Raw genomic sequence first — 9,791 nt, 5'->3', positions numbered from 1 at the left:
TAAAATTAAACTATAATAAAAATGAAAAATGTAATCACGTAGCTCTGGGCGCACGTGAAGGCCTCCGCATTTGACTTGCAGCACTGTGTGTAGCTGTTCTTAAAATCATGTTAATTAAATAATAGTTCTATGCTTCTATGTTACAGTGTTAATTAACATAATTCTGATTATATTTCGCTCAGCCCGAAAACAGATGGTTATGGTTCGGGTTGAGTCGCTCAGGCTCGGGCTGGGTCGGGTCGGATTTTTTGGGCCCGATCTAAGCTCTATTCTCTTTTGGTGAAGCTGTTATATTAATACCATTTTAACAGTCATTAAATTGTTGTTTTTGTCCATTATTTTGTTTAGTTTATATATACATATTTCCTTTGAGTGTGGCTTGGTTTGTTTAATTTCATCCCCAGATGCGTTTTTCCGTTTTTTTCAGTATTACAAGTTTTAGTATTTTCTTTGGTTGTGTGGAGAATTTCGTTTTGTTTTTTTTTGAAATTCGTTAGATTATATTTTTGTCAACATTTTGGGTTTATTTTTGTTTGTTATTTTTCTAATAATAATAGTAATTACATAATTGATTTCCTTTTTTTAGGGCGAATAGTAAAAGTAACGCAATAGTTACTTTTACTGGTAACTAGTTACTTTTATAGTGGAGTAACTCCGTTAGTAACTCAGTTACTTTTTTGGAGAAGTAACTAGTAACTATAACTAATTACTTTTTTAAAGTAACGTGCCCAACACTGTATATGAATACATTAATTTCTGCAATTCAGGGCTGCAATACATTACAAAAAAGGGCCGACAGTCTTCAGGGGCCGATGCTGTTGGATTTTTTTTTCTTCCCCTTTTTTTCTTAGAGACTGGGCCACAATATATATGTGGCGGCCCATTGGCACATCTTCAATAAAGACAGTTGACTGAACCAATCAGGATATAGGACCAAAGTGCGGTCCACTGAACTCCCACTATGTCCGCTGTAACTCTCACTACATTCAGTGTTGAGCGCGTATGTTAAAGGAGAGGCTGCATGGTGAAACAGAAGCGTCAGAAAGGGGCTGCGGAGAAGTTACACATGAAGAAACTGAAAAGTTTCACTGTAGTTGCTACAGAATGTGTAAAAATCACAGACATGGTCGCTGCTGTAGCCTCCGCGTCCTCCGCAGCAGCAGACAGAGATGCAGGCTTGTGGCAGAGAAACCGAGGGACAGACTGAGCAGGAAAGTGTAGTATGTAAGCAGGTAAAGTTAGGATAACACAGAGACTTTGAAGTGATGGAGGTACTGTTAGCTCTATTACATGAGAACGATTAGCAGTGGCCATTGATTAGTATCGATATTAATTGGCATTTGACTACTTGCATACGCCCCCTTATTCTGATAAAATAGCAAACGGTCAAGAAGTGTTGGATGAGCAGCAAGTGTCCATTTTAGGCAGCATCATAGCATTTTAGATATTTAGGTTAAAGCTGTTTAAGCTGCATAGTAATTTAAGTTTGTAGCCTGTATGCTGTGGTTCAACATGTTTTAAAAAGCACTCAAACAAGTGAAATAACAGATTTTAACATTGATAAATGATAAGTAAAAGCTTTGCAATTTAAGCATGACTAAAGTAAGTGTAAAAAAGTATGAAAGTAACATTAGCAAAAGGTATGCCCACAGTGAATAAGAGTAAAACAGTGTCAAATGCTTTTAAGAATAGACACTAAACTAGTGCTGGGTGATATAACCAAAAATGCATATCACTGTATTTTTCAAGATTCTGACAGTTTCACGGTATATAACTGTATTTATTTATTATTTACTTATATATTTTTGCATGACTTGGCTTTTATATAGGTTTGTGACTGTCCTTTTAGGAGTACATATGATATGAAACACAAAGGCTTTAAATTAAGACTTTGATTACTATTGGGTTTACTTTGTCCCATAAAATTACACAATATTTGAGGTAATCAAACTTTATTAGCAGAAAAACAGCTGAAGAATATAAACAACAGACTTTAAAAAGAGATTCACCAGCAACTTTAACACGGTTTACTTTACAAAACTAAATATTTTAATAAATAATTTAAGCTATTACAACCATTACAGTATTAAAATCAGCCACAATGCCCTTCTTTCACGCAGCTGGGAACTGCGAGTTAGAGTGACAGTATTTGGACACACAGCATGTTTCTTTGGTGGTGATGTTCTAGGGTTCAAAATTGCACAACGGTATACCGTATGAACCGGTATACTGCCCAGCACTACACTTAACTTCTTATATTTAATATGTTGATAATACAGTATACTTTTCTCTAACCCCACATACATAAATTACAAGTCAGTAGTGCTCCGCTAATTATGAGGGGCCGGTCTAAACCAAAAATACCAGGGCCGTGGTGTCGTGTTATTGTCTGGTTTTATAAGAGAAAGCTGTGAAATGTTGAATACAGCACACCTAGTATTTTTGTTGTATTTTGGCGCCCCCTGCCGTCACCCGCGACATACATGTCCACTTCAACAGTATATAATGAATCTGTGCCATACCAACAAAAAAGATAAAGAATTATTAATTCTGCTGTTGTTTTATTTTTTCAAAATTTAAATAAATGTGGTAACAAGGGTTTAAATCTACTGTGACATTTATGTGTATTTTCTGTGAAGTGGCTCAACGTTCTAATTCATTTTTACATCAGTGTCACAGAACCATGTTTTAATTAAATGTTTTATATTCTATATAACTAGTCTGACCTGATTTCTAGAGTATGGTGTGAAAATACCAGTTGTGAAATAGTTGTTGTGTTGTTTGTTGCATCAGTATTTTTACCTCAAAATAAACAAATTAGTCATGTGCCCACAGCAAGAAAATAACTAGAACCATTTATTTACTGAATTTTCTGATTTAGTTATGAATGTGGTATCACTGTTTAGAAATGGTTCTGAGCAAGTATGGGGTAATTATAAAAGGCAACTCACATGGGTATAAAGTCTTTAAACAATCGTGTGACTTATTTGTTTTCGTAAACTGCTGTAGCTAAAATTACACTTGTATCAAATATAATAAAAATACAAACATAAAAGACATATATAAAAATGTGTTAATAATTGTTCAGAAGTTGAAATAAACACTATAATTTTAAATACTTTTAATTTTGTGGACATTATTTATTGCTTTGCAGGTTGGACTGTCTTGTGGCATTGTTTCAATAAACATCTGCAGTGTCAGAAGATTTATTTTAAATGCAGCGTTGCATTATTTTTTCACAAAGATTCTCAATGAGGTTAAGATCTGGACTGTGGTGAACAATACATGTGTGAAAATGATGAGCTCATTCTCCCCGAATCACTCTTTCACAATTCCAGCCCCATGAATCCTGACATTATTATCTTGGAATATATGCTCGTGACATCAGGGAAGAAAAAATCCATTGATGGAATAACCTGGTCTATATTCAGTGTATTCAGGTAGTCGGCTGATCTCATTCTTTCAGCACATACTGTTACTGAACCTAGACCTGACCACGAGGCTGAAGTTGGGTTTATATTCGTAGCTCCAGATTCATTTGGCTCTATATTTGCAGCCTCGTTTTCCCCGGCTAAAGTTGGTTTGATATTCGCGGCTCCCGCTTCACTGAACCACCATAGGTTGGACCGCTGCTGCTCAGACTGTCTTAAACACCTCATAGACTAATACTGAAGGAGGTATAATGAAGGAAAGCAGAACAGCTTTATACACTATGCTACTAAATGTAATGTTATATACACGATCTTCCATCATTTTTCAGTTTTACTTACAACATGAATTTGTTGTTCTAATTTATTCCTAAGTAGGAAATATCTTAAATAGAGAAGTAGCCTCCTGCTTTAAGGGAAACCTGGCATTAGCCTTGTCCGAGATAATTTATACTGTAATATTTACTTTTATTAATTGATATATAATTAACAGTGTAATATATAAAACATTATTATTTAATAAAATTATATTTTAAAAGCGATTGCACCCAAAAAATATGAGGAAGATGTTCCAGTGTGATTTTAAAGGATTATTTAAATATTGGGCCAGAACAAATACACATCACATAAAGAGTTCTTGTCTTCCACTTAAAGGATTAGCCTGGCCCGAGCTGATTTTCTACTGTAAAATTAATTGCCAAAATGGCAGACCGAGCCATAATGCACAAAAAATAAATATAAAATCGATGTTCCAGTGTGATTTTAAAGGATGTTTTCATCTTGGGCCAGAATAAACACACATCACATAAAGAGTTCTAGTCTTCTACTTTAAAAAAAACCTGGATTTAGCCTGGCCTGAGCTGATTTTATACTGTAAAATTAATTGGCAACATGGCAGACCGAGCCATAATGCACAAAAAAAATGAATATAAAGCTGAAGTTTCTGTGTGATTTTGAAGGACTTTTTCATCTTGGGCCAGAACAAATACACATCACATGAAGAGTTATAGTCTCCTCCTATAAGGAAAACCTAAAATTAGCCTGGCCTGAGCTGATTTTATACTTTAAAATCAATTGGCAACATGGCAGACCAAGACAGGATGAAGCTCACGTGTACTGATGTATTTATATAATATTGCAATTATATAATAATAACTATAATGCCAGTTAGCTGAAACTGGTAGGAACAGTATAAGAACAGTTTGATTTGTCCCATCCAAAAATTACACCGCAGAAAAAGGGAAATTAGCTTTGGCTTGTGCTGAGACTCTGTTCAGAAATGTCCTGCAGTCAGCAGCTTCACTGACCCCAGCTGTCATCTGTTTGTGTTGAATTCTAAAAAACAAAATTATAATTTTCGAATATATTCTAAAAGCATTTTTGACAGATACTCTGTCTACTATAACTGTATTTCTGTAAACCCAACCATGAGGTACTTTTAGTAGTAGATGTCCATGGTTAATATAGAATACCTGTATAAATATCATAGTTCTAATAATAAGGTAGCAGGATTTAAGAAAGGGTCCATTTTCTTAATTGTTAATTCCTCTTAATTCAGTCCTTAGCTTTATATCTATAGCTTTTTACTGATGAAAACTAAAATGACCACAGCAACTTGGTTGTTAGGTGGAGGAGGTTACTAGTAATATGTTGTTAACAGTAAGTGAGTGAAAGACTTGTTGTGAAAAATATTTACTTCATTTATTACTTATTACAGTTTGTCGCCTTCCGTTTCAACACCACCTGTTTTGCCTTCACATGAAAACACCTCAATGTGGTACAATAATGTACTTAAAAGAATGAGCTAGAAACACCAAACTTCTTTCGTCTTGCTTTTATTATTCTTCATTAAAAGCATCTACTACTGTAAGGATGACCATGTACTCCAAGAAGTACATTTTATGTTAAGCTTTTTCCTCAAAACAAATAAAGAGTAGAAGCAGCCACAGACTTTCCTCATCATCTTCATAGACTTCACAGCACACTGCCTCCCTCCGTCCCTCCACCTCCATGGGCTTGATAGAGTATCACACTGGGGCTCCGTCTTCATAGACTTCACAGCACACAGCCTCTCTCCCTCCACCTCCAAGGGCTTGATGGGGCTCCGTCTTGACAGCGCACGGCCTCTCTACCTCCACCTCCATGGGCTTGATGGAGTATCACACTGGGGCTCAGTCTTCATAGACTTCACAGCACACGGCCTCTCTCCCTCCACCTCCATGGGCTTGATGGAGTATCACACTGGGGCTCAGTCGTTATAGACTTCACAGCACACGGCCTCTCTCCCTCCACCTCCATGGGCTGGATGGAGTATCACACTGGGGCTCAGTCTTCATAGACTTCACAGCACACGGCCTCTCTCCCTCCACCTCCATGGGCTTGATGGAGTATCACACTGGGGCTCAGTCGTTATATACTTCACAGCACACGGCCTCTCTCCCTCCACCTCCATGGGCTGGATGGAGTATCACACTGGGGCTCAGTCTTTATAGACTTCACAGCACACTGCCTCTCTACCTCCAGCTCCATGGGCTTGATGGAGTATCACACTGGGGCTCAGTCTTCATAGACTTCACAGCACACGGCCTCTCTCCCTTCACCTCCATGGGCTTGATGGAGTATCACACTGGGGCTCAGTCTTTATAGACTTCATAGCACACGACCTCTCTCCCTCCAGCTCCATGGGCTGGATGGAGTATCACACTGGGGCTCAGTCTTCATAGACTTCATAGCACACAACCTCTCTCCCTCCACCTCCATGAGCTTGATGGCGTATCACACTGGGGCTCAGTCTTCATAGACTTCACAGCACACGGCCTCTCTCCCTCCACCTCCATGGGCTGGATGGAGTATCACACTGGGGCTCAGTCTTTATAGACTTCATAGCACACGACCTCTCTCCCTCCAGCTCCATGGGCTGGATTGAGTATCACACTGGGGCTCAGTCTTTATAGACTTCACAGCACACGGCCTCTCCCTCCACCTTTATGGGCTGGATGGAGTATCACACTGGGGCTCAGTCTTTATAGACTTCATAGCACACGACCTCTCTCCCTCCACCTCCATGGGCTGAATGGAGTATCACACTGGGGCTCAGTCTTTATAGACTTCACAGCACACGACCTCTCTCCCTCCAGCTCCATGGGCTGGATGGAGTATCACACTGGGGCTCAGTCTTCATAGACTTCACAGCACACGGCCTCTCTCCCTCCAGCTCCATGGGCTTGATGGAGTATCACACTGGGGCTCAGTCTTCATAGACTTCACAGCACACGACCTCTCCCTCCACCTTCATGGGCTGGATGGAGTATCACACTGGGGCTCAGTCTTTATAGACTTCACAGCACACGGCCTCTCACTCCACCTTCATGGGCTGGATGGAGTATCACACTGGGGCTCAGTCGTTATATACTTCACAGCACACGGCCTCTCTCCCTCCACCTCCATGGGCTTGATGGAGTATCACACTGGGGCTCAGTCTTCATAGACTTCACAGCACACGGCCTCTCTCCCTCCACCTCCATGGGCTTGATGGAGTATCACACTGGGGCTCAGTCGTTATAGACTTCACAGCACACGGCCTCTCTCCCTCCACCTCCATGGGCTGGATGGAGTATCACACTGGGGCTCAGTCGTTATATACTTCACAGCACACGGCCTCTCTCCCTCCACCTCCATGGGCTGGATGGAGTATCACACTGGGGCTCAGTCTTTATAGACTTCACAGCACACGGCCTCTCTCCCTCCACCTCCATGGGCTGGATGGAGTATCACACTGGGGCTCAGTCTTTATAGACTTCACAGCACACTGCCTCTCTACCTCCAGCTCCATGGGCTTGATGGAGTATCACACTGGGGCTCAGTCTTCATAGACTTCACAGCACACGGCCTCTCTCCCTTCACCTCCATGGGCTTGATGGAGTATCACACTGGGGCTCAGTCTTTATAGACTTCATAGCACACGACCTCTCTCCCTCCAGCTCCATGGGCTGGATGGAGTATCACACTGGGGCTCAGTCTTCATAGACTTCATAGCACACAACCTCTCTCCCTCCACCTCCATGAGCTTGATGGCGTATCACACTGGGGCTCAGTCTTCATAGACTTCACAGCACACGGCCTCTCTCCCTCCACCTCCATGGGCTGGATGGAGTATCACACTGGGGCTCAGTCTTTATAGACTTCATAGCACACGACCTCTCTCCCTCCAGCTCCATGGGCTGGATGGAGTATCACACTGGGGCTCAGTCTTTATAGACTTCACAGCACACGGCCTCTCCCTCCACCTTTATGGGCTGGATGGAGTATCACACTGGGGCTCAGTCTTTATAGACTTCATAGCACACGACCTCTCTCCCTCCACCTCCATGGGCTGAATGGAGTATCACACTGGGGCTCAGTCTTTATAGACTTCATAGCACACAACCTCTCTCCCTCCAGCTCCATGGGCTGGATGGAGTATCACACTGGGGCTCAGTCTTCATAGACTTCACAGCACACGGCCTCTCTCCCTCCAGCTCCATGGGCTTGATGGAGTATCACACTGGGGCTCAGTCTTCATAGACTTCACAGCACACGGCCTCTCTCCCTCCACCTCCATGGGCTTGATGGAGTATCACACTGGGGCTCAGTCTTTATAGACTTCATAGCACACGACCTCTCTCCCTCCACCTCCATGGGCTGAATGGAGTATCACACTGGGGCTCAGTCTTTATAGACTTCACAGCACACGACCTCTCCCTCCACCTTCATGGGCTGGATGGAGTATCACACTGGGGCTCAGTCTTTATAGACTTCACAGCACACGGCCTCTCACTCTACCTTCATGGGCTGGATGGAGTATCACACTGGGGCTCAGTCGTTATATACTTCACAGCACACGGCCTCTCTCCCTCCACCTCCATGGGCTGGATGGAGTATCACACTGGGGCTCAGTCTTTATAGATTTCATAGCACACGGCCTCTCTACCTCCAGCTCCATGGGCTTGATGGAGTATCACACTGGGGCTCAGTCTTTATAGACTTCATAGCACACGACCTCTCTCCCTCCACCTCCATGGGCTGAATGGAGTATCACACTGGGGCTCAGTCTTTATAGACTTCACAGCACACGACCTCTCCCTCCACCTTCATGGGCTGGATGGAGTATCACACTGGGGCTCAGTCTTTATAGACTTCACAGCACACGGCCTCTCTCCCTCCACCTCCATGGGCTGGATGGAGTATCACACTGGGGCTCAGTCTTTATAGACTTCATAGCACACGACCTCTCTCCCTCCAGCTCCATGGGTTTGATGGAGTATCACACTGGGGCTCAGTCTTTATAGACTTCATAGCACACGACCTCTCTCCCTCCAGCTCCATGGGTTTGATGGAGTATCACACTGGGGCTCAGTCTTCATAGACTTCACAGCACACGGCCTCTCTCCCTCCACCTCCATGGGCTTGATGGAGTATCACACTGGGGCTCAGTCTTTATAGACTTCATAGCACACGACCTCTCTCCCTCCACCTCCATGGGCTGGATGGAGTATCACACTGGGGCTCAGTCTTTTTAGACTTCATAGCACACGACCTCTCTCCCTCCAGCTCCATGGGCTGGATGGAGTATCACACTGGGGCTCAGTCGTTATAGACTTCACAGCACACGACCTCTCTCCCTCCAGCTCCATGGGCTGGATGGAGTATCACACTGGGGCTCAGTCTTTATAGACTTCATAGCACACGACCTCTCTCCCTCCACCTCCATGGGCTGAATGGAGTATCACACTGGGGCTCAGTCTTTATAGACTTCACAGCACACGGCCTCAACCACTCTGCTGCTCTGCTCTCAGTGGAATGACCAACAACGAGCGAAACAAGCGATTAAGTTCGTGACATCACACACCGCTGCGACGTCACCTTACAGAAACGCATTGGAACGCTGTCTGCAAATCTCTCTCTCTATCTAAATATATATATATATATATATATATATATATATATATATATATATATATATATATATATATTATGTTTCCTGAAGGGAACATGATGACACACACACACACACCATGTGTGCTCGCTTAGACCTTGGATCAATTTGATATAAACCACTGTCTTCCACTAAAAACCTGAACAATGGCTGTTTATCTAAAAAATAAACATGTTTTAAAATCTGCATTAAAATCAGCACTAACTACATTTTTATATAATTCACGGTCCTGGTCGTTCACAAAATATCTTTGTTTTAAATTATTTCATTATTTATTACATATGCTGAATATGTAAATGTTGATCAGACTAAAATAACCTCCCTATATCTTACATATAATAATCACTGTCTTTTACAACTGTTTTCGATATTTCCAATCGTTGTTTCAC

At 42.1% G+C, this 9,791-nt stretch overlaps 1 long non-coding RNA gene across 14 annotated transcripts; it reads right to left on the bottom strand.

Moving 5' to 3' along the window:
- Positions 1-5,235: 5,235 nt before the first annotated feature.
- On the bottom strand, positions 5,236-9,297 carry LOC125804968 (uncharacterized). 14 transcript variants are annotated; one of them, XR_007441188.1, is made up of 10 exons: positions 9,081-9,297; positions 8,696-8,926; positions 7,855-7,931; positions 7,332-7,777; positions 6,870-7,023; positions 6,552-6,642; positions 6,260-6,322; positions 6,029-6,105; positions 5,567-5,797; positions 5,236-5,511 (listed from the first exon to the last, which is right to left on the bottom strand). It is a non-coding gene; the product is annotated as an uncharacterized LOC125804968 (long non-coding RNA). The 14 variants fall into 14 exon arrangements; XR_007441202.1 differs by lacking the exon at positions 7,855-7,931 and adding an exon at positions 7,101-7,177 and having other exon boundaries at positions 6,870-6,946; XR_007441197.1 differs by having other exon boundaries at positions 8,773-8,926.
- Positions 9,298-9,791: the final 494 nt, after the last annotated feature.

This window comes from Astyanax mexicanus, chromosome 1, assembly GCF_023375975.1.
Source record: "Astyanax mexicanus isolate ESR-SI-001 chromosome 1, AstMex3_surface, whole genome shotgun sequence".
NCBI classification, from domain to species: Eukaryota; Metazoa; Chordata; class Actinopteri; order Characiformes; family Acestrorhamphidae; genus Astyanax; species Astyanax mexicanus.
The sequence above is the reverse complement of the archived record's forward strand: the minus strand, read 5'-3'. Positions and strand labels throughout refer to the sequence as shown.